This window comes from Ovis aries, chromosome 2, assembly GCF_016772045.2.
Source record: "Ovis aries strain OAR_USU_Benz2616 breed Rambouillet chromosome 2, ARS-UI_Ramb_v3.0, whole genome shotgun sequence".
Lineage (NCBI taxonomy): Eukaryota > Metazoa > Chordata > Mammalia > Artiodactyla > Bovidae > Ovis > Ovis aries.
Window position 1 is genome coordinate 52757914 of NC_056055.1, and position 26498 is coordinate 52784411.

Below are 26498 nucleotides of genomic sequence, written 5' to 3' on the forward strand. Positions count from 1 at the left end.
TCACTCCTGTCATTTAAAGATAATTGAAAACTGAGTCTCTGAGAGGGAAGTCCCATAGCTTCCTCTCCTGCCCCTCTCCCCCAACTCTACATGTTTTTTTTCTTTTTTAAAAAATTTTCTGCTCAGGGTCTTAGCTGAGGCACACAGGATCTTTCATCTTCCTTGCAGTGTGTGGAGCCTTTAGCTGCAGTATGCCAACTCAGCATGGCATATGGGATCTAGTTCCCCGACTAGTGGAGAATGGCAACCCACTCCAGTATTCTTGCCTGGAGAATCCCATGAACAGAGGAGCCTGGTGGGCTACAGTCCATGGGATCGCAAAGAGTCGGACACGACTGAGTGCCTAACACTACACTACACTCCGTGACTACAGATTGAACCTGGACCCCCTGCATGGGGAGCGTGGAGTCTTAGCCAATGGACCACCAGGGAAGTCCCCTATGTGGCTTCTTAATAGCGAATCAGACAGTAGAATACAGGTTTCCTGGTCTCACAATAAACTGTGGAAAATTCTGAAAGAGATGGGAATACCAGACCATCTAACCTGCCTCTTGAGAAATCTGTATGCAGGTCAGGAAGCAACAGTTAGAACTGGACATGGAACAACAGACTGGTTCCAAATAGGAAAAGGAGTACATCAAGGCTGTATATTGTCACCCTGCTTATTTAACTTACATGCAGAGTACATCATGAGAAACGCTGGGCTGGAAGAAACACAAGCTGAAATCAAGATTGCTGGGAGAAATATCAATAACCTCAGATATGCAGATGACACCACCCTATGGCAGAAAGTGAAGAGGATCTAAAAAGCCTCTTGATTAAAGTGAAAGAGGAGAGCGAAAAAGTTGGCTTAAAGCTCAACATTCAGAAAACGAAGATCATGGCATCTGGTCCCATCACTTCATGGGAAATAGATGGGGAGACAGTGGAAACAGTGGCAGACTTTATTTTTTAGGGCTCCAAAATCACTGCAGATGGTGACTGCAGCCATGAAATTAAAAGACACTCTTTGGAAGAAAAGGTATGACCAACCTAGATAGTATATTCAAAAGCAGAGACATTACTTTGCCGACTAAGGTCCGTCTAGTCAAGGCTATGGTTTTTCCTGTGGTCATATATGGATGTGAGAGTTGGACTGTGAAGAAGGCTGAGCACTGAAGAATTGATGCGTTTGAACTGTGGTGTTGGAGAAGACCCTTGAGAGTCTCTTGGACTGCAAGGAGATCCAACCAGTCCATTCTGAAGGAGATCAACCCTGGGATTTCTTTGGAAGGAATGATGCTAAAGCTGAAGCTCCAGTACTTTGGCCACCTCATGCGAAGAGTTGACTCATTGGAAAAGACTCTGATGCTGGGAGGGATTGGGGGCAGGAGGAGAAGGGGACGACAGAGGATGAGATGGCTGGATGGCATCACCGACTTGATGGATGTGAGTCTGAGTGAACTCCAGGAGTTGGTGATGGACAGGGAGGCCTGGCGTGATGCGATTCATGGGGTTGCAAAGAGTCGGACACGACTGAGCGACTGAACTGAACTGAACTGAACTGAACTGAAGGTGGGCTCTGTACAGATATTTGCTGACTCATGGAACTTACCATGTGAAGCTGTGCTTAGAGTATAATGGCCACCAAAGACCCAGAAGAGTCTCTCTAGAACACCTGCAGACCCAAGTGAGGAAGGATCAGACACCACTGTTACCCAGACTCTCCAGATGAGTTCAAATACATGATAGGAGTCAACTTTCTCTCTGGAGGGTTGGTAATGCCTCATACTACTTTGCAGACACCTTCTATAATTTCTTCTGGGACAGGACCAGCCGAAACAACTCATATCTGATCCAGAACTAAACTGTGGAGCATCAAAATAGCTAATTATTAAGGAAATGGCAACCCACTCCAGTATTCTTCCCTGGGAAATCCCATGGACAGAGAAACCTGGTGGCTTATAGTCCATGAGGTCGCAGAGTCAGACATGACTTAGCGACTAAACAACAACAGAAGCTACAGTAGTTTCCAAGTTGCTCTGTTCCTTAGTACAAAGAAATCCTAAGGCCTGTCACACTCTGGCCAAATGAGCCTCAAGACCCTTGCTGAGTTCCAAAACCAACATGGGATTTGGGCTTATGACAATCTCCATGTTAAGCCTTGATGCCCCAAACAGACTCTCAGTTTAGTACTAAAATTGTAACTTACCTGATTTCACAGCTAACTCTGGACCCTCTAGCCTGCTGTACACCAGATTGTGCCTCCAAGCCCATAGGATTCCAGAGAAACAAAACACCTTGCCATTTTTTCTCTGCTTCAGTTCAGTTCAGTTCAGTCACTCAGTCGTGTCCGACTCTTTGCGACCCCATGAATTGTAGCACACCAGGCCTCCCTGTCCATCACCAACTCCCGGAGTTCACTCAGACTCACGTCCATTGAGTCAGTGATGCCATCCAGCCATCTCATCCTGTCATCCCCTTCTCCTCCTGCCCCCAATCCCTCCCAGCATCAGAGTCTTTTCCAATGAGTCAACTCTTCGCATGAGGTGGCCAAAGTACTGGAGCTTCAGCTTTAGCATCATTCCTTCCAAAGAAATCCCAGGGTTGATCTCCTTCAGAATGGACTGGTTGGATCTCCTTGCAGTTCAAGAGACTCTCAAGAGTCTTCTCCAACACCACAGTTCAAACGCATCAATTCTTTGGCGCTCAGCCTTCTTCACAGTCCAACTCTCACATCCATACATGACCACAGGAAAAACCATAGCCTTGACTAGACGGACCTTAGTCGGCAAAGTAATGTCTCTGCTTTTGAATATACTATCTAGGTTGGTCATACCTTTTCTTCCAAAGAGTGTCTTTTAATTTCATGGCTGCAGTCACCATCTGCAGTGATTTTGGAGCCCCAAAAAATAAAGTCTGCCACTGTTTCCACTGTCTCCCCATCTATTTCCCATGAAGTGATGGGACCGGATGCCATGATCGTTTTCTGAATGTTGAGCTTTAAGCCAACTTTTTCGCTCTCCTCTTTCACTTTAATCAAGAGGCTTTTTAGATCCTCTTCACTTTCTGCCATAGGGTGGTGTCATCTGCGTATCTGAGGTTATTGATATTTCTCCCAGCAATCTTGATTTCAGCTTGTGTTTCTTCCAGCCCAGCGTTTCTCATGATGTACTCTGCATATAAGTTAAATAAGCAGGGTGACAATAGACAGCCTTCACGCACTCCTTTTCTCTGCTTAACCAACCTCATTTGCAGAAAAATGCTTTGACTTATACGTGCTTGTCACCTGCACACAAGATAGGTCCAAGAAAACTTGCTGAGGACAGAGAGCAGTTATGGAAAGTAAGATAAAATAAGACAGAAAAGATACATTTTCAAATGCAGCATTTTGGTGAGGGAGAGGAGAAGGCAGTATGAAAAAAGAAACATAGTGGAAATTCCCTTGCAGTCCAATGGCTGGGACTCTGCACTTTCACCGCAAGGGTGTGGGTTTAATCCCTGGTCTGAGAACAAAGATCCCACAAGATCCCACAGGCCTTGTGGCTGCAGCCAAAAACCAAAAAAAGAAAAACATAATAGTGAAACATATTAAAGGCAAAAAAGACCTCACTATAATTCTACATTATTTCTTATAGCCCCAGGGAGGGAAGGAGACAATCCAGAAAACAAGTCAAACCCCCATTTTTGCTCATGTGGCCCACTCCCATCCCCCTCCTGACTCCCCTCCCCCTCCATACAGCATGGTTCTAGACTTTGAGGTCACCTTCTCATCATATGGAGAAGGCAATGGCACCCCAGTCCAGTACTCTTGCCTGGAAAATCCCATGGATGGAGAAGCCTGGTAGGCTGCAGTCTCATCATATGCAATATTGTTTGCATTTTGAGCTATTATTGTTTAAAAGGTCAAGAGCTATTATTGTTTAAAAGGTCAAAGGTTTTTACTTTTAATTTACACACAGTTTTCTAAGTTAAAATGTTTTAAAATATTTTCAAGTCAAACCCTGGCTTCTAACTTACCTATCAGGATATGTATCCTAAAAGCTGAAATGGTACATACTGTGAGGGTCACAAACACAAGTTTTGTGAAAAGATAGTGCAGAAGAATAGTTTTTTCCATGGAAAATGCTTCTTGGAGAGCCAGTGATTTCCTAAGAAGCCATTTAAGAATTGTCAGGAGAAGCCACCATGCACTTTTATCTCTGTGATGATTCAAGCTCCAAGTGAACCCATTTTTCACCCATCTGCTCCCTCCAATCCTGGACTAGCACCTGTGTGGGTGGCCAAGAAGGTCCCAGTGGTTCCCATTGCTCTTCTACACTTGGCCTGCTCCCCCAGGTTCATATACTGCTTCCCTATGTTCCTATTTCCACTCTTCATCATTGTTACTAGCCCCGGTAATGACTTATCACTCCTTGGGAGTATCTGATGCCATAAAGTCTTAAATATTTTCAATTACATTTCTTTCTCCACTATACTTAAAATTCTATTTTCTTCACAAAATCTTTCACTGAGAAAAAGTGGCATGTGTCCCCTCACTTTTTAAGTCCTGCTCAATTTACGAAAATCTCACATAAAAAGAAGCAAAGGAAACACGATCTTCTAGATCTAAACAACAGCTTCTACAGAATGGAAATGTATTAATTTCTATTTTAATCTTCTGCTATGCTTAGGATTTTTCTGGAGAAGCCAAAGACTGGAAGAGGAGGAGAAATCTGAACCAAGGTTTGATAAAACTGTACTCTTTTTGCGTGGCTGAATTATGTCATAGAACATAAAGAGTAGCTATAGTGGCAATGTAGGATTGGCTGGCAGACAGACTGAAAGCAAGAAAAGTTAAGGGAACTCACCTGGTACATACTGTGAGGGTCACAAACACAAGTTTTGTGAAAAGATGGTGCAGAAGAATAGTTTTTTTCATGGAGAGCCAGTGATTTCCTACGAAGCCATTTAAGAATTGTCAGGAGAAGCCACCATACACTTTTATCTCTGATTCTCCATGGAAGCTGTGCTTTGTTTTTAGCAGCAAAACCCTGCCTTCAAACACAAGTTTAAATATAAAATGGAAAAGAAGCCCAGGTGCTCCAGGTGAAGTAGCAGTTAAGGAGTTTTGGGAGGGTAAGGAGTTTGATTATCAAGTAATGTGATCACTTACTTGTCTAGAGTCCCACAGTGAGTAACGGCAGAACCTGGACTCAAAACCAGAGTCAAAACTCAAAACTCAAAACTCCCAAACTCCTTACCCTCTGCCCTTAGCGCCTCTCAGACAGAGCTCCTAGGCCCTGAACCTCTGGGCGGAAGCTTCCAAACAGGGAGAGGACAGAAGGATGTTCCACGGGCCATGTCTGTACAGATGGTTTCAAGGGAACTCATTTCCAGATCCTCATCTTCCATATGTACTGTTTCCAAAACTTCACCTGCCGGAGAATGAACTTGTGCTCATACAGTCCTTCCCCCACTTGACAAAAGAAAGGCCTGTCCCTCACCCCACCAGACTTTACTATGATGAATTGTTCTAGAGTGTAAATACACCCAACAAACAAGTATGTAAATGAACACATTGGTCTAGGGAGACATTTAAAGGCTAGTTAGTGCCTTAAACTACTGGGGCTTCCTGTCTTCCTCACCAGATACAGACTTCTATTATGGATAAAACCTGGCATTGGAAATGGGGTGTTAAGCCTATTCTGGGATTTCCCACAATCGGCATAGCCAAAGGAAAATACATTAGTGACATACTTTCTTTTAAAAGTAACCAGAGTACACATTTGGATTTTACCATCTATAAATTATACCTCAATAACCTGACTTTAAAAAAAAACAATAAAAAATGTAATTGGAAATTTTTATGGGCCACCAAAAGATTCAGATACACTGAAAAAAATCTATGGATAAAAAGTTCAGTAATTTATTTTGTATTTGGCATGAGTTATTCCATAAGATAGTTAAAATCCACTTCATCAAATCATCATGAAATATTTTTTATGATTACAATCAGTCCCCAACTTATGAAGTGATTAGTATTTTCTGTCTCCTATTAACTTGAATAGTAAATGTTAGATTTCAGTGTAAAGCTGTGTAAGGAGGTTATTGCTATTTTAGGGAGCTCGTGAGCAAAACATCTGAGCTCTGTGGCTTCAAATAATACTTTGGAAACTGATGGCTACCAATGATAGTGGCTCTTGATCCTATCAGACCTGTCTCCCTTCTTCTAACAAACATTTTAAATAATAGCACCCTTACTATCCTAGAATGGAATACATAAGTGATCTATACACATAATTTCAAAACACCAATACAACGTCCTAAATCTAACACAAAAGAGAAATAAAAAAACAATAGCTTATAATGAAATATAGAAGACTTACTGAAACACTCAGTTTCTTGTACCTAATTGTATGGAATGAGTAAGTTAGGGTTTACAAGAAGTAAGATCAGAAGCCATATCGTTTAAAAAATATACTAGATTATACATCAATATTGAATTAGTAACAATAGCCCAGATTCAAAATTATGCTGAACTCAGGACATCTGACATCAAAAACATATTGCTAGTGTTGAAGTACAAAGATTAACAGGATAAAAGTCCTTCTCAGACTTTGCTAGTGGTCTGGTGGTTAAGACTCCAGGCTTCCACTGCAAGGGGCAAATGTTTGACCCCTGGTCAGGAACTAAGATCCCACATGCTGTGCAGTGTGGCAAAAAATAAATAAATAAAAGTACTTCTCTCATAAAATATATGACCTAGTGGGAGAAGCAGATATCTACTTTAAAACAATATATTCTTAACTATGCGGAACTATTCTCACATTGTAGAGTCTAGCATCTGTGGCCCCTAACTACTGAAATACCAGTAGCACCCACCTTCCATCACATCACAATGAAAAATGACCCACAAATGTCCATAGCGCCCCTCCCAGGGCAGTACCATTGCTATGAAGAACCATCATCTACAGGATAGGGAACAAGCAGGTTAGCCCATCAGGATCTGCCTCCTGCCTTTCTCTCCAGCCTCCTCTGCTGCCAAGTCTGCCTTCCCAACACACAGAACCGTCTGTTGTTCCCTAAGTGGACACAGTCCATGTAATCCATACCCACTGTTTTTCCATTAACCTGAAATGTCTTGTCTTCTTTTGCTTTCTGACCACTATTCTTCTTTGAGACCTTCCAGCCCACTTTTAATAACCCTTAATACATTGTTTTTAAAGCAAGTAGTTACCTTCTACTCTACCCCACTAATCTGTGCATTCCACAAGGGAAAGAATTCCTTCATGTTTAACCTTTGTACCTCAACACTGGCAATAAATTTAAGACATCAAATAAATGTTCTCTCAATGAACAAACAAGAATACAGATGAAGGAATTCACTTTACAGGAAAAGAATTATTTCCTCTTAGACTGCAGGGGAGGATGGCACAGTGGATTCAAGGATGGGTTTAGTGATAGATCAATGTAACTGTTGGTTGAGCATTGAACTCAGATGGGTATAAACACTCCCACCCACCCCATAAGAGTCTTCCTCTGTGCCTTGACATGTCTCACAACAGCACAAACAGATTCCACGTCTCTCTGCTCCCTTTTAGTTATGTGAAAGCTTGGTCCAACCCAACTCATTTAAACTCCAGTCTCAGATCCAGCACAGAAATCATGTCCTTCCCTCTTCCAGCCCAACCTGAGCCATGGCTGAAGGACCCTGAAGTAGAGAGCCTGTTCCCTCCTATGGCTTCTCCACCTCCTCTTCTACTTCTCTAGAAGGTTCTCTAGAAGGGGGTCTAGCTTCTAGGTAATTGTTACTGCAGACCACTGTTGGCTGTGGATAACAGGCCAGCCCAGCCTGTTGTTTGACAGACATCAAAATGCCAGACCTCTTATGGCACTTGTGAGACCTCTCCACTGAGTTGTGCCCCAGTGTAGACCATCCTGCCCCTTTAACCTTCTTAGCCTCTGTCCAGCAGGGAGCCTCTTGCATGGACTACCAGCAGAATGGCTCAAGTCCAGCTATCTTCCTCCATGTCCCCAGAGCCACAAGAAACTCACATGCCCATGCTAAGACAAACAGAAGGAATGCAGGCTATTCTGCTGCTAAGCGCCTTCTCTGTCTTTCCACACTTAATTGCCTTTCTTCTTAGATAAATGCAGAGCTAAATAAGTCCATTGTCCAAACAGAGAGTCTAGCCAGGGAAACAGAAATTAGTCTCTTTCTGTAGACTCTCTTTGATACCCTCCTGCTTGGTCTGGGGGGCAGAGGGGGGAGGTATTGGCTGCTCGGCTCATGACTTCCTCCCTTGAATCATCGAACACCTTACACAGACTGGAATCGAGGTGAGGTGATGACGTGATGAGGGATGGGTGGGGTTAGTGCTTGGAGGTACCAGGACCAGTTTGGCTACCTCGAGAGGGTGGCTGACCCAGGCCATTTGCACCTCTCGCCAGGATGTGTGATGCTTAGTATTTCTTTGTCCTCATTTTTGACCCTAGTCACCAATTCCAGGGCAATAGGAACTCAATATCTTCTACAGAATGCTGAAGTGAAGGAAAAGTTATACGAAATAAAGAGCTCAACTGCATTCCAAAATGAAGATGCAAAGCTATCTTTTGAGTGAGGGAAAGAACTGGGAGTTGAAGGTTTAGGCAGAATAAAGAAAGAAGACAGAGATAGGCTGGGGGCAGAACACTGAATGAAAGCCATGGACACCTCTCCTCACCCCCACCCTCCCCAAAAAGGCACATATACATATTACACACAAAATTTTGCATGATCATTTTGGGGATGCATGGACCCAGGATCTTCTGAAACCCTTGAAGGCCAAAGTACCCCAGATTAACAAATCTTAAGCTAAGAGAAAGCAGTCAGGAAGAGACAGTTCACTGTTATATATGTAGGATGAAGGAGTGGTATCTGTGCAGATAAAGCAAATCCTGGAAGGTCAGACATTTAGGGACGGGCATACACTCAGAAGCAGTCTGTGCTAGATGTCAGTTTTCTAAATGAAATGTTTAATCCAAACTATTCTGATTGCTTAACACTATTCAACTTATTTTTCAGTATCATGCCATGATATCCACTTACATGCAGATTTTTTTTTCAGTTATATTGGTACTACAGTACTACACAGTTGGTTGAAAGCACAAATGAGGAACCACACATGGAGGGCCAACTATATAGTTATGCATGAATTTTAGACTGCCTGCAGGGTTGGCTCCCAAAAGCCCCGCATTATCCAAGGGTCAACTGTACATATATACATGTTTGGATGAGAATAGGGCTCTAAAAACAACAGGTGTGCTTTATATGACTGCATAGACTCTATGTGAGTATATGAGACAGTCACTATCCTCAAACACCTGCTAGATCTGAGAGAGAAAGATGGAGCAGTAATGTGATTCCAGTCTCTCCCACCAAACAGCAGCTGAGAACATGACCCACCAACTACTGAGAGTAACCAGACTGTCTATTAAAAAGGGCAAGAAGATGGTCCACCATCTGTGATTCAGAAGAAAACAAGAAGAGAACCCTGGTGTTTTTCTTTCAAACCTAAACTTTATGGTAATCTGACAGAGGACAAATAAACGGATTCCAGGATCCCCAGATTAAAACCTACTCATGATGAAAATAAATGTAAAAGTGTGTTGTAAGTTGAATAGCTTGGTATACATGTTCATTATTATGGTAATCATTACGGATATTTCCTACCCAAAGAAGAGGAACTAGACCCCAGCATCAGCAGTTTGAGGTCATATTCTGGAAAGGTGAAATCTTTAAAAAGAATGAGTCTGCTTGTTTTCACAACAAATGTGCAAAGGTTTTCAAAATTTTCATCTCCTCATTGAAAAGCCTAAGAAAAGGAGCCAGTCAGTGATAACGTGACCAGGAGTTAGAAACTCCAGTTTAAATTTGGTTCAATATAACAAATATTTCATTGAGAGGTCTTCAGAGGACGCAAAATTAAGTCAGAATATAGCTCCCTGCCTGACCCTCCTACCCGCCACAAGCAGTGTGCTAACTAGGAAGGACAAACACCAGTTGGTGCGGCAAAGTGCTGACATGCTCCTTCCTGCCCTACTCACCCCTTTGTCCTGGCCTGTTTCTTATCAGATCCACGCCGCTCCCTCTTCAGCAAGTCTGGCACTCACAGACTGAGCCCTTGGCTCCTGGAGTCCCTGCTGAATCCCGTCAGCGAAGGGCACTGGCAGAACAGAACTCAGTAGGAAGTGAGAGAGCGAGAGTACTTCCTTCCCTTCTCCTTCCACCTTGGCCAGCATCTTCTGCAGAAGCTGTGTGTTCCCTGTGGCTGCCGCTGCCCTCAGGTAGGTGCTCCCGAGTTCCAGCTTCTAACTCATCCTTGTTCCCCCAGCCTAGGGATGACAGAAGATTCCTGCTGTTGCTAATCTCTGGCTTGCCTTGCCTTCCCTTGAATAACATCCCAGGTCTTCCTTCACTTGTATAGCTAGTTCTCTGGATGAAATTCCCTCTAATTAAAACACTTACAGAAGTTTCTGTAACTCCTGGCTGAACATGACATGTGGCAGCTAAACCAAAAGTGAACTGACTGCTATCAAGAGCAAAGACCCTGATTTCACCATTGCTAAATTCAAAGCTCACTGCTATTGGTGTGGGTCCAGACTGAATTACACAGAGGAATGAAGAGACAGAACTGATTTTCCTCTTCTCCCAAAAGAACACACAAGAGTAAGAGAGAAAAAGAATTGGGGGAAAGAGAGAGGAAGAAGCATTATGGACTTACTACTTCCCTGTCCTCAGGATAATTTGGGGAAGAGGCTGCTGACAAGGACAGGGAATATCTCCCTCGCTCCTAAAATTCCGATAAATTAAAGAGAATGGACCTGCACACAGCTAGCTTAGGGTCTTTAGAAACCCTAAACACTAAAATTTAGATTATGGTATTCCAACCTGCCAAAAGTCAATCCTTTATACTTATAATACAACACAATGTAAGTGTGAATATTAAGTACAATAAATTTGACTTTTTCCCATAGTAACTGCTTGCACATTAAAAATATATATATATGTATATATCTCAAAATCTTTTCCTCCAGATCTATTTGGGGACCCTGCTTTGTCCTAAGCACACACCTCATCAGCCCACTAGATCATCCAGTGATGGGCCTGGGCAGCCTGCCTTGTCCAGAGCTCCGGTGGCCAGCCTCTCAGGGATGGTGCATGTATTATGGGGGTGTGAGGTGCTAGAGGCTGAGTGTCCTGAGGACCCAGGAGTGTAGAGAATTCTTAAACTCATATGTGCCTGGGAAAACTGAAGGCTTTAGAAGGGAAAGTGAGCCGGAGCGCTAACCCTAAGAGTCTCTGAAAGAGCGAGAGGATGCACAGGGTTCACCTGCCGGTGGTGAGGTGCACAGTGGATGTGTCTCCAAGAGGTTATCTATGAGCCCTCCATCAAACCACCACTGGCCATCATCTTCTTAGAATCAGCTATGGGCACTCAGCCCATAGAATGAAATAATGCCATTTGCAGCAACATGGATGGACCTGGCGATTGTCATACTGAATGAAGTAGGTCAGACATAGAAAGACAAATATCATATAATATTGCTTATATGAGAAATCTAAAAAAAAACTGTACACATGAACTACTTACAAAACAGAAATAGAGTCACAGATGTAGAAAACAAAGTTATGGTTACCAGGAGGGGAAAGGAGGGAGGAGGGATAAATTGGGAGATTGGGATTGACATATATATATATTAATAATACTATATATTATCTATTATAATATTATATTAATAATAATATTAATATAATAGTATAATACATTAATATATAAAGTATGTAACTAATAATGACTTATATAACACAGAGAACTCTTCTCAATACGCTGTAAGGAACTAAATGGAAAAAGAATCTAAAAAAGAGTAGACACATGTGTAACTGGTCCACTTTGCTCTATACCTGAAACTAACACAAGATCGTAAATCAACTATACTCCTATAAAAATTTTAAAAAGTATACTATACTCAAACATTAAAATTCACACAGCCCACTAAACACCATTTCAGAGATGTATGATATCAAAATTGTTCACCATACATCATTACATGAACACAGAAAGTTGAAAAATGTATGGAATGAGCCCAGCTTCATTAAACATGCACACATATACATACCTAGTAGAAGCCTGGGATGAATAAATCAAAATGTTAAGGATGACTATTCTGGGGAGATACTATGTTATAATTTATAAATTTTATGTATAACTTAATTTTCAATGATTATGTATCACTTTTTTAGTAAGAAAAAATTATATGAGGAATTAAAAAAAAAAAAAGGTACCATAGGGATGAAACAATACCAACAGATGTTCTTTAAATGTCACTGAACTATGTCTGTAGTTTGCATTTAACCAGTACATCAGTCAAAGTTGATGGAGTTTTTAATTTACAAGTTAACCGGAGATTTATTTATAAAGACATGTGACTTGGGACTTCCCTGGGGTGCAGCGGTCAAGACTCCAAGCTCTCAAAGCAGGGAGCCTGGGTTCGATCCCTGGTCAGGGATCCCTAGATCCCACATGCCACAACTAAAGATCCCGCATGCCACAACTAAGACCTGGCACTGCCAATAAATAAGTAAAAATAACCTTTAAAAAAAAAAAAAGACGTATTACTTTAAGACACTTTCTGCCTCTTTTATACAACCCCACCACAGTTAGTATGCAGCTCAATAAATACTTGTTGAATAGAACTGAATCACCTAGTGTAAAATTTTTATAGATGGTTGAGATGAGGAAGAGCCCAGTGAAGTTCATACTTTACAGATGACAGTGAGTTCCTCCATTCTACTTCAAACACACCTGGCACTGTCAGCATCACCTTCTTGTCAAATCTCTTACCATGGCTTCCATCGCAGCTCATCCTCCCAGTCATCCTTCCTTTTCAGTGTCCACTGATCACTCACTGTGGTGGGGATCCTCTTCCTCCTTGGAACTGTGCTCTTCCGCTCCATGCTACCCGAATGCCCTAGCCTGCCGCTTTCTGCATTCTTCTTCCCATAAATCATTTCCTCGGTGAGTTCATCCACAGTCATGGTGTTATCTATCACCTCTGTTTCAGGTGGAACATGACCTTGTTTCCCTGGGTGTGCGCTAGTGTGCTGTCATTGTTACATATACAAGGCATTTTGATATTGCACAACGCTGATGATTAGAATTTTACAGTATAACTCACCAAGGAAAAGACTGTTTGGAGGATCTGAAGAAGAGTTGTTGGCATCAACAGCTGTAAACTCCTTCCTCCATGCCATTAAGTAAACCAAATAACAATACACAAATAGAAAAAGTCAGCAAAGCATGTGTTTAAAACTCTCGGGTTAATGATATCATACTTTATTTGGAGCAGGAAGAAACTAAGTAAATGAAACAATTAGCCAACAAAATATTTTTTAAAGGCCTTAGATTCTGTATTTATAAAACTCACTTATTTTAAAGTAAAATTTTAAAAAACTCACTTACATGAACAAAGTATATATTTTTATTAATCATAACTCTGGTTTTTATTTTTATGGTGGCTGGTCCTAGTTGGCTGACCACACTACTCTTATGGATTCAGCTTCAGAACAAATCTCCTTAACTGCCTCCGTCCCCTTCCAACCAGATTTCTTCCCTTAAGATTCTATATAGAAATTGTAAGCCACCACTGGGCTTATAGATTCATTATTTAGACCCAGAGTATGTAGATCATAGGTCCTGAAATAAGCTAAGGGTTACAGGCATCCCTCAGACCCACTGCATGGAACATAGAGATTATAAACTTTTGGAATAGGAGGATGGCAATTTGGGGCCAATTTTTGAATAATCCTGGCAGGAAATAAAGCACATGATAGAAAGCGCCACACAATACTACTACACAGGAAAAGTCATCAAAAGCCTTAAGGCCATGAGTAAGACTGAGCCCACCTAACCTTACACCTAAAGCAGTTAGAAAAAGCAGAACAACACCCCCCACAAAGATCAGAGCAGAAATAAATGAAAAAAGAAATGAAGACTGGGCCCAGATACTAATCCAGATTAATAGATATAAAAGCCAAGTTTCACTGAAAGGTAGAACCACTTTAACATAATAAATATGTTTCAGTCAAGCAAAACAGAAGAGGAGATGACTGAGAATAGAACTATCAAGGCCCAGAGCCACCAGCATCCCTAGAGAGGGTAAAGGAAACATCTGCATTACCTAGGCCCATAGAACTGGGCTGTGCTCTGCAGTGACTGCTCATTAGGGGTGCATAAGGAGGTACCTTCCAGGGCTGGCCAGCCAAGCAGAGGGGGTTATTAGAAATATGTATATATGTACACACTGCTCCATTTAAAATAGATTACCAACAGTACCTACCGTACAGCACAAGGAACTCTGCTCATTAATAACCTAACGAGAAAAGAATTTGAAAAAGGATACATGTGTATGTATAACTGAATGCTGTACACTTGAAACTAATACAACATTGTTAGCCAACTATACTCCAATATAAAATAAATTTTTTTAAAACAGAGAAGTATGTATATATGGAGGCTACTTCTCAGAAAGGGCAAGCTAGCTAAACTAAATTAAAGATCAAGAACCAAGGAGAGGACTTCACTGGTGCCTCCGTGGTAAGGAATCTGCCTGCCAATGCAGGAGACTCAGGTTTGATCTCAGATCTGGGAAGATCCCACATGTCACAGAGTAACTAAGCCTGTGTGCAAAATAAATAAATAAAATTATTTTTTAAAAAAAGAATCAAGGGGAACCAACTGGGCATCAGGTCAGAGTGGTGAAGACAGAGGAAAAAAAAAATGAGAATACAATTCTAGGAAGTGATAAGAATGCAGCAAAATCTGTGGGAGGTCTCAGGTCCATAGACCGGGATTCACTTGATTCTTCTGAACTTCTCACCAGGTTAAAGGCAGAGCCTTGAGAGGCACACACCTGTGTGGGAATGATTTCCTTCTTCTGAGTCCCTGCTATCTCCTGGAGTCCAGGTTTCTTCCGATTTGACAGGCAGAAGGCTGCCAGGCCACTAAGGTAGGCAAGGAGCTCCAGCTGTGCCCTTCTGGTCCTCTGTAGGCCACCTGCCCCATCAGACATTATAGGTAGCCTCAGCACCTTCACAAGTCCAGCCAAATGCTAACACGTCTCTAGAGTCAACTATAATAGCACACCTTCTGTGACACCACACTGCAAGCTTCTTCCAACTAACAGGCAGTTCTCTCCCAGTTTCTAACTGACTCTTCCTTCTCTTGGGTCGATTAGTGTTTCCTGAGGCTCTACTCTGATTTTCTCCACCCAACCCTCTGTCTACAATTATATCTATACTCATAACTCCAATGACCATTTCTACATGTTAAGGATGAATCACCAGTCCATTTCTGCCACATCTAAATTAATATATCTAGTTGTCTGCTGGATATCTTCGCTTGATGGCCTTGCAAGCACTTTGAACTCTGATGTCCAAAACCTGACATGATTTCTTCACCAGATATCTTCCCACCAGAGTGTTCTTTTACTCAGTAAATGATACTACCATCCACTCACACGCTCAAACCAAAAACCCGAGTTATCATTGAATTCTCCACTTCCCTTACTTTCCACATCCATGTCTTACTGGATATACCCTCAAATATGTCCTCAAATCCATCCACTTCTCCATTGCTTCTACCCTATAGAGTCCAAACCATCATCATCTTTAACATGGACTGATGTAACAGCCCCTCAACTTGTCTCCCAGCATCTAGTGTTGATCCTCTCCAGTCCTCTGTGTGTAACACAGCCAAAACGCAGTGCTGGCAATGTCATTCCTCTGCGTAGAACAAGGATGAACTACAAACACCTACTCATGGATCTCACTGTGCACCATGATCTGACCTCTGCCTACCTCTTGAGCCTCATCTCACATCATATCCCTCCCCTCCCCGTCTAGACTCCAGATGCACTGAACTTTCATGCCTTTCGTGTCTGTCACTGTTGCACATACTGTTCCCTCTTCCTGAAGCATTCTTCCCACCTCTCACCTGATCACCTCAGAATCACTCCTAAGATCACAGAGTAAACATCACTGCTTCCTTTGTAGACAAGATCCCCCCCAAAAAAATGTGTATTCCAGTAATGTTCTGTGCTTTCTCAGTAATATTTTCCAAACCTAATATTGCTCAAACTTTATTATAGTTACTTGTGCTTATTCCCTTATCTCTTACTAAAGGTTATATCCTCAGTGCCTAGCACACTGTATGGCATAAAAGCCTCAGTTAATATTAGAATAAATGAGAAAATGAGTCAGTGACAAAATCTAAGTAATTTGGATATGACTCCTCAAAAAGTGGGCTCCTCAAGGTGAGTCAGATCAGATAAAAGGTAGATGCCAGTGGAAATAGCAGATCGCAGAAGCTGTCCTCCTGTGTCTGACCAGGCTAGGTGAGTGGACGTGTTCCAGCTGTATGGTTCTTCCTTGGCGATGAGCGCACCAGTGCTGAGTCACTGGTGGTGCTGAGGCACGTGCACATGGGTAGGCATCTGAGCACACAGAGCATCCATCCTAACGTACCTCAGATGGGCCCAATCAGCCCCTCATGTACACAGTCTTGCATCATCCCACAATCAGTCCCACACTGCTCAGGCTTCCCCGGTGGCTCAGTGCTAAAGAATCCACCTGCCAATGCGGGAGACATGGGTTTGATTGGGAAGATCCCCTGGAGCAGATAATGGCACCCCACTCCAGTATTCTTGCCTGGTGGGCTACAGTCCATGGGTTTGCAAAAGAGTCAGACACGACTTAGCGACTGAACAATAACAAAGATTCTGCTGAGACTCTCTTGAATGAAAATATCTCCGTCTCTCACACAGTTGCCTCTCCCTGCTTCTTTAACCAGAGATGGATCTGGATGTTAGATGGGAAGGGGACTTCATAGCAGCAGGATAGAGTTGAACTCCTTGAGCAGGTGATCCTCTGGCTTCCTACATCTCTAGGACAATGTTCCTTTGCCCCTGTTTGCTGCATATTCTGCTGACTGGTGCAACTCTTGGGTAATTCTGAGCCTAGAAATAGCCTGAGTAGCACCCTCTGGCAGACTAAATTGCATTGTCTTTCCCAGCACTATCTTCCTGAGCCTGGTTGTAAAGCCTATCACTGTTCTCAGATACTTGCATTTTCAGCACAGATGCAACAGGAACCGTTCACAGTCTCTGTACCAAGGGCTTCTCTGTTCCACATGGAGATGACCCACATCTTAACCTCCAGGGTCAAACATTTTCACTGAGCTTCTCTCCACTTAATATCTACATTTTCCCCCTTATTATACAGTTCCAGTCCTACTGGGCTGTGTCCAGGCTCAGTAAGAATGAGGTCCACAATGGTCTAGACATCCACTATTGATAGATGAAGGCGACTGATGATAACACATGGTGTGTGTGCTGGTCCTTAATCTCTTCTTTCTCGAATCCTCTAATCCAAATTAATCAACCCTCCTTATTGATATCTGCCAAATTCCTACTTATCTTTCAGGTCTAGTTCAAGATTTGTTTCTTCTTTAAAGGTCAGCCTAAGCCACTGATCACGTATGGTTGTGAGACCTGGACCGTAGAGAAGGCTGAGCACCAAAGAATTGATGCTTTTGAACTTTGGTGCTGGAGAAGAGTCCTGAGAGTCCCTCAGACAACAAGATCAAACCAGTCAATCTTAAGGGAAATCAACCCTGCACACTCATCAGAAGGACTGATGCTGAAGCTACAGTGTTTTGGTCACCGGATGTGAACAGCCAACTCATTGGAAAAGTCCCTGATGCTGGGAAAGATTGAGGGCAGAAGAAGAAGGGAGTGTCAGAGGATGCAATGGCTGGATGGCATCACTGATGCAATGGACGTGAACTTGGGCAAACTTCGGGAGATGGTGAGGGACAGGGAGGCCTGGCGTGCTACAGTCCATGGAGTCGCAAAGAGTCAGACATGACTGTGTGACTAAACAACAGCAAGCCAGAGTGATCTCATTCTGCTCTGAATTAATACCACTTCCTCTCTGGTTATCTAATGTTAGTGCTAGTTTATAAATGTTCATAGTAAGCGGTAATTATTACTGATGTTTGCAGTGGCTTGAACAATGGTGGAATAATTAACACAAATAAATTATGACTAGTTTTAAAGGACATATGAATGGTTACTTATAGAAGATATCTGGCTCTCTGGCTATCAGGAAAGAGATTGAGGAGTTATTTGAAGATACAATTACTGAACTCTTTTGGCAAAGACATCAGAAGTAGGACTGGAGACAAAGATACTCCAAGATACTGTTCAGCTTAAACCAAGGCGGAGAACATTAAGTGCAGTCACTATGCCTTAGTAGTAACAGGAGCGCGAGCCCGCTTACAAGTTTCCTTCCTGTGTTGCACTGTAGCAGGCTGTACACAGCCTGAGATTCCCTTTTCTCTACAGATCAATGACCCTTTGTGGAAAAAGGTTCTTGCTCAATCATATAATAAGTATATTGCCAAGGATCTAATACTTGAGGAATCAGAGATGGAGGCAGTAATGTTTTCTTGACTTTGCCATGCACACAGTGGCTACTCACTAAAACACAGCCTCTCCCATTAATACGTGAACTCTGTGGAGCAAGGATGTTGTCTAGTGTGTTTACTAATGTATCTGTAGTGCCTGATTCACACAGCAGGTGATGATACATATTTTACTAGTGAATAGTTAGTACACAATATTAGATGAAGACAACAAGACGCAGAAGAAAAGTTTAATAATTCTGTCCTAGAGTATATCAGTTTTTGAGAGAGGTCTTTATTTTAGATTCTTCCTTTCCTACTGCATCTGCTGTGCAGTGAAGACAAAGTTAAGAAGTGACCAAAATGGATCATAAACATCAACAAACCCAAATGTGAAAGTTAAAACTATAAAACTTCTAGATACAGAGGAAAACACAGGAGAAAATCTTTGTGACTTTGGTATAAACAAAAAATTTTTATGCAAGGCACAAAAAGGACTAACTAGATAAGGAAAAAGTAAGAAATTAGACTTCATCAAAAATTTAAACTTCTGGTCTTCAAAAGATACCATAAAAAGGCAGGTCACTAACATGGGCAAATACTTTCAATTCATATACTCACAGAAGACTTGTATCCAAACTATTTTAAAACCTTTATAATAAAAAGAATATATAAAGAACTCTTGCAATGCAATAACAAGAAGCCAAACATTCCAATTCTTTAAATGGGCAAAAGATTTAAAAAGACTTCACCACATTTAAGATAGGTGGCAACTAAACACATGAAAAGATGTTCAGTATCATTAGTCATTGAGAAAATGCAAACTAAAACCACAATGAGATACCACTACACACCTACTAAAATAATTTTTTTTAACTGACAATACCAAGTGCCGACGGAGATGCAGAAACCTGGAATTTTCACAGAATGCTGGTAACTATAAAATCGTACAGCCACTTTGGAGAAATTTGGCAGTTTTTATCAAGCTAAACATTCATTTACCACAGGATCTAAGATTTCACTCCAAGTTCTGTCCAAGGAAAGTGCATACATATCCACAAAGACTTGTATGGGAATGTTCAAAACTGGAAGGTGGAAACAAATGTCCATCAACAGGTGAATGGATAAACTGTGGTATATTCAACAATGAAATACTACCCCACAACAGAAGGGATGAACTATTGATATACACAGAAACATGGATGGATATCAAAAACATAACGCTGAATTAAAGAAGCCATACACAGGATACATACCATATGATTCCATTTATATGAAGCTCAACAGTAGGCAAAACTCATCTGCAGTGAAATCTGATCACTGGATGTCTGGGGTTGGTCAGAGAGAGACCACTGCAATGGGCAGAGGAGATTTGGGGAGGGTGACGGAAACGTTCTTCATACTGACTGCAGAGGTGATTACACAGACGTAGATACCTGTCAAAACTCACTGAGTACACATTTAAAATGGGTTCATCTTGTTTGAATTTTTCACAGATGCGTATTACTTCTGTAATTTAAAAAGGTTTGTTGTCCTTTTAAAACTCTTCTAACTGGTCAGGCTTGGTTAGTGAGAGAAGCAGGTTTTTAAGATGCTTATATAAAAGGGATTACCGTGAGTAATTATATGAAGAGACTATAAGCACTGAAAGTTGGCTATGAGCCACCAGATATTACTAGCATGTTTTTCTCACAAAGTTAACAATACTTCTGTCACACTCACCTGATAGACAATTTAAAAAATTTTAAGCAAAAAAATAAAATAAAATAAAAAATAAAATGGGTGCATCTTGTATGTAAATTATATTTCAATAAAGTTGAAAAAATAATTATTTTACAACAGTTAAGGAGTTAAGTCTTTTTTGTTATCAATAGTGGCTGGCCAATAAGTCATTACAAAAGTTAATCAGTCCATTGTAGGATAAGGGTATCCTCGATCCATCAGCCTCTGAAACATACCAGAGGAACAGATTCTCTTACCAGCAGAAAATCAAGGAATTTGCTTTGCAATTCACAGAAGTTAGAGTGTGAATTTGTACACCCTCTTGGGATTAACTGGAGTTAATTTTCAAAAAGTCAGGCCTGAGCTATGTTAAAGTGAAAGTGAAAGTCGCTCAGTCATATCCAGCTCTTTGCAACCCCCTGGACTATACAGTCCATGGAATTCTCAGGCCAGAATACTGGAGTGTAGCCTTTCCCTTCTCCAAGGGATCTTCCCAATCCAGGGATTGAACCCAGGTCTCCCTCATTGTGGGCAGATTCTTTACCAGCTGAGCCACCAGGGAAGCCCATGTTAAAAAGTGAAGAAAGGTATTTTTTATCAGGTTAATGCTTCAAAAGTAAAGAATCCCCACTGTGAGAAAAAATTCTTCTGGCATATACTCTGACTGGCGCCTGGACCTTCCAAAGAGGGCAGCACACACACATGGCAGGCAGATGGACAGAAATGCCTCCCTGACCATACTCTATGTGGTACACAGTGGAAGAATAGTTTCTCCATCAGAGGAGTAGGTTGTTGGAATAGCCAGAGGGATAAGGTTTTTATTTGTAATTAGGCTCACAAATGTTTGTTATGATCTTTAAAAAAAAAACCAAAAAACAAAAAACTGTCAGTCACTGAAAAGGCTTTCTCTGCAAGCACAGAAGGGAAGAAAGCAAAGTAAATCTGCTAACTTCCCTCTCCACCTGCCTTACCTTACTCTTCTCCTTTCCCCCATCCCCTTAACTCATTACTCCTCCACTAGTAAAGGTTAAAAACACACCAGGGGGCTTGGTTGAACCTAAAGAAAAGGAAGGCCTAGGATCTGGATATATTGATAGATAAGAAGTGGGGGAGGGTGACTGAATTCAATGAACTCTTGTCATTTCTAGTTTCAGCATCTTGCTGCTGCTGCTGCTGCTGCTGCTAAGTCACTTTAGTCGTGTCTGACTCTGTGCGACCCCAAGACGGCAGCCCACTAGGCTCCTCTGTCCCTGGGATTCTCCAGGCAAGAATACTGGAGTGGGTTGCCATTTCCTTCTCCAATGCATGAAAAGTGAAAAGTGAAAGTGAAGTCGCTCAATTATGTCCGACTCTTAGTGACCCCATGGATTGCAGCCTACCAGGCTTCTCCGTCCATGGGATTTTCCAGGCAAGAGTACTGGAGTGGGTTGCCATTGCATAATAGTACACTAATGTCCTGTCCAGCAATTAACTCTTCTGCTCTGTACAAAGCCCTGTTGGGAGAATAAAATTAAATGTCTGTCCTCCCTTGAAACCAAGGGATATGCTAGGGACTCCTTCCCCTAGACCCTTTCTCTCTCTATCCTGATAGAGATGGCCCTTGACTTAAGCTTGGCCAATCAAATAATCTCACAGAATTTTATTTCTTTGCAAGAAGCAAAGACATGGCTTGCAGTGGAGCCAGGCAAGACAACCAAGCAGTTTCTTTCTCTTGTCAGTTCCAAGCCTCGTTCCTTAGGTTTCCCATCCATCCTGTGAGGCTTTCCTCCGTGGTGAAATACATATTTTAAGTTTCCCACCTCCCTCCCCTACCCCTCATCCTTTTTTAATTGCCCCCCACATCAGAGTTAATGTCTGTTACCAGTTGGGGGGTGTTGTTGTTACTGTTGTTCCAGTTTCTATATATCCCTTTTTTGTTTTTAAAAAATGCATGTATGTGTCATATAAATTGGATTACATTATACATGTTGTTACACAACATGCTTTTCCTGGGCTGTGATCTTCTATTTCTTTTGTATCATCTCATCATTTCTGATTAAAGATGTACACAAAAATCATACCAAAGTTGGAGTCTATGGATAGGGTGGGACTCAGTTAATCTATTACATAGCCCATTTATTACTCATAAGAGAACGGGCTCAAGTTCATCTGGCTGAACAAGGATGCTAAAGAATGCCAACTACGTGTGAGGCTCTGAAGTTCTTACAGGCAACATAAGGGTTCTTGAGCAGAGAAATCTCATGATGAAGACAATGTTTCATGAAGAATAACACGGCAACAGCAAGTATAATAGACAAGAAGGAGACCCCGGACAGCAGGGAGACTAGTTCAGTGGCTTATAGAGGAGTGGGTCTAAAGAAATAACTCTCTAGATTACAGTGGTGGTCAGAAAAACGGAGAGAAATTTTACTGAACTCTTAAGAAGGTAGACTAGTAGAGTGGAAAAAACAATGATTGGAATTAGAAGAGCTAGACTTCAGTTCCAAGACTGAAATTTATTAGCTGTGTGATATTTGGTAATATACTTTCGTGCTCCATATCTTTTTCTCTGTCAATAAAATGAAGAACCTCGAATAGCAGGGCTTTAAGTTTCAGGGTTTTTATTTCCCAGCAAAACCCCTGCTCCTTGCATAGGGACAGGGTTCACAGCCCCAGCTCTCCTTAATTATACCTCCCAGCCACTTCGTTACACCTCTGAGGCATTCTTGAGAAATCAAGAGGACTAGGATACAAATTTGAGAAATCTTTAAAGGCTCTACTTAACTCTAATATTCAATGACTCAAAGGGGTAAGTTTGTCAGAGATGTCTAGACAAACAGTAATGATTTTAATAGTTACCACAGAATCAAATTAGAAAGGATGAACTGACTTCTGATATCTACCTGTTTCTCTTTAAATGCAAATCCAGCTTAACATCTACATCTTGTGCAAATGGTAATCCAACCTCTATGCGAGCAATACAGTTACAAACAATTCACTGCCTAACAATTCCGCTCATTCCCATTTGAGATCCTCTAACTGTTCAAATGTTCTTCCCTGTTAAATCAAAACTGGTTCCCCATCACTGTCATCTGAAATGAAGGTCCTTATTCCACCTTGTGAAGCTCAGTTCAGTTCAGTCGCTCAGTTGTGTCCGACTCTTTGTGACCCCATGAATTGCAGCACACCAGGCCTCCCTGTCCATCACCAACTCCCAGAGTTCACTCAAACTCACGTCCATCAAGTTGGTGATGCCATCCAGCCATCTCATCCTCTGTCATCCCCTTCTCCTCCTGCCCCCAATCCCTCCCAGCATCAGAGCCTTTTCCAGTGAGTCAACTCTTCACATGAGGTGGCCAAGGTACTGGAGTTTCAGCTTTAGCATCATTCCCTCCAAAGAAATCCCAGGGCTGATCTCCTTCAGAATGGACTGGTTGGATCTCCTTGCAGTCCAAGGGACTCTCAAGAGTCTTCTCCAACACCACAGTTCAAAAACATCAATTCGTTGGCACTCTGGCACTCAGTCTTCTTCACAGTCCAACTCTCACATCCATACATGACCACAGGAAAAACCATAGCCTTGACTAGACGGACCACTGTTGGCAAAGTAATGTCTCTGCTTTTGAATATGCTATCTAGGTTGGTCATAACTTTCCCTCCAAGGAGTAAGTGTCTTTTAATTTCATGGCTGCAATCACCATCTGCAGTGATTTTGGAGCCCAAAAAAATAAAGTCTGACACTGTCTATGCTCTCTTCTTGAGAAGAGCTCTCAAGTCTACTTTATTCCCACCCCCCACCACCCCACTTATTCTCTCTTGTTCTGGCCTGCCAGGAATGTTCCACAAAGGTGGCTAGCTCCACTTCTGGATCAAATCAACATTTTCTAAGCATCTACCTAAAAGGAGATCTGCACTTCTTCAAGGCTTTAAAGAGTTAATCAAATCAGATGGTCTTCCTTGAAACAAATGACTAGCTCTATAATAAAGTGTAAATAGAACCTACATTCATTATCTGGAAACCATTATTTTCTTACTAAACTTAGAAGGAAAGTTATGACCAACCTAGGCAGCATATTAAAAAGCAGAGACATTACTTTGTCAACAAACGTCCATCTAGTCAAGGCTATGGTTTTTCCAGTGGTCATGTACGGATGTGAGAGTTGGATTGTTAAGAAAGCTGAGCACCAAAGAATTGATGCTTTTGAACTGTGGTGTTGGAGAAGACTCCTGAGAGTCCATTGGATTGCAAGGAGATCCAATCAGTCCATCCTAAAGGAAATCAGTCCTGGGTGTTCATTGGAAAGACTGATGTTGAAGCTGAAACTCCAATATTTTGGCCACCTGATACGAAGAGCTGACTCATTTGAAAAGACCCTGATATTGGGAAAGATTGAAGGCAGGAGGAGAAGGGGATGACAGAGGATAAGATGGTTAAATGGCAACGCTGACTCAATGGACATGAGTTTGGGTGGACTCTGGGAGTTGGTGATGGACAGGGAGGCCTGGCATGCTGCGGTTCATGGGGTCACAAAGAGTCGGACACGACTGAGCGACTGAACTGAACTGAACTGAACTGAACCATTAGCTGGTCCCAGTATGTCAGAAGTAGATTGCTAAATCTTTTAACCCAAAGCAAATTGTGAAAACATCTAGCTAGGGATTCAAAAAGATCTAAGACTCAAGCTCCAAAGAAACAAGTATAAATAACATAAATAAATGGAAGCAGCCTGACTCCAAGCTTGTTATCTCATCAGTTCTCAGGGGAATGTAATTCTCACAGGTAACAAAATTTAATCATCACCAAGGTGACCTGGAATACCAATGTTAGTAAGAAAGCTTCATTCACAATTCTTCATCCACCCATTCCATATTCTACCATGAGGTCTGCAAAATCAGGGTGTGTAGCTTAGGCCTGTGTTTCTTCCAGTCTGGGTAATCTGGGGATGGGGATTAGGAAGTAGGACCGAGTCCCTAAGGAGAAAGCAAGCTGGCATAGCCAGTCTGTGATGCCTGTGGGAGTGCTGAGACTTTATGGTTTCCTGTGCCCTGGTTGTCCTAGTAACCTGAGGCCTCCCTATTTGTGTTGGCATTGTGGGGCCAAGAGCGGAAGCAAAGCTGAAGTACCAGGAAGACTTGCAGGGAAAAAATGCGGGTAATGCAGCAGTTATGCCACAGAGGGTCAAGCCTAGGGCATAAGAATTACCAGACTTTGGAGAAAGGGGGTAGTATCTTATAAAAATCAGATTTCCAGATTCTACTTCTAGCATTTCTGATTCAGGAGATATAGGAAGAGCTCACGAACCTGAAATTTTAAGAAGCTATCTCCTAAGACAAAGATCACACTTTTGAAAACTCGGGCTAAGCAAACACATCAGCAGTTGAGGAGAAAAAGTATCACCATTGATCAATTTCAGAAAGCTGATATTCTAGCATGGTAGTTCTAGCATGTATGTGGTGGGAGTGAGGGACAGAATTTCCCTCCAGGGAACACTTGGCAATGTGTGGAGATGCTTTAGGCTGTCACATCTGAGAAGGTACCTCTAACATGCAGTGGGTAGAGGCTAAGGATGCTGCTAAACATCCAACAGTATACAGAACTACCCCTGCAACAAAGGATTATCCAGCCCAAAACAGCAATGCCATGGTTGAAAGGATATTCTGCCCCTCAACCCCGTCACCTCCCAATCCACAGAAATCAATGCTACCTACATATTCTTAGGTCATAGTACAGAGACAGATGAGACCCCCTGGAATCACTTGAGACCCCTAAATGATTATTTTAAATAGTGATTTAAAAAGAATGCAGATGGGGAGGTGGGCTTCCCAGGTGGTGCCAGTGGTAAAGACCCCGCCTGTCAATGCAGGAGTCATAAGAGACACAGGTTCGTTTCCTGGGCCGGGAAGATCCCCTGGAGGAGGGCATGGCAACCCACTCCAGGATTCTTCCCTAGAGAATCCCATGGACAGAGGAGTCTGGCGGGCTACAGCCCATGGGGTCACACAGAGCTGGGTATGACGGAAGCGACTTAGTACACACACAGATAAGGAGGACATGAAAATAACAGATGATAAAGAGAGGCAGGTATGGACGACAATGGTGAGCTAAGAGGGGAATCAAGGGAGGACAAGGCAGAGTGACCACAGTGGGAAACGAACGCTGCACTCCTGGTAGATGTAGGCCATGAAGACCAGGGAAGAGAAGATAAATCTATCAGAATATCATAGAAGCAAAAAGAAAGAAGATGAAGAAACTGTGAAGAAGTAGTTTTAGAATTTGCCAAGAATAGATCTGGAATGAAAACAAAATGTTAGAGACACTTCTTCTAAACAGTG

General features: G+C 42.1%; 1 long non-coding RNA gene across 1 annotated transcript; it reads left to right on the forward strand.

Moving 5' to 3' along the window:
• The first annotated feature begins 9968 nt into the window (after positions 1-9968).
• On the forward strand, positions 9969-23874 carry LOC121818620 (uncharacterized). Its single transcript, XR_006058633.2, has 3 exons — positions 9969-10287; positions 14884-15009; positions 17514-23874. It is a non-coding gene; the product is annotated as an uncharacterized LOC121818620 (long non-coding RNA).
• The last annotated feature ends 2624 nt before the right edge of the window (positions 23875-26498 follow it).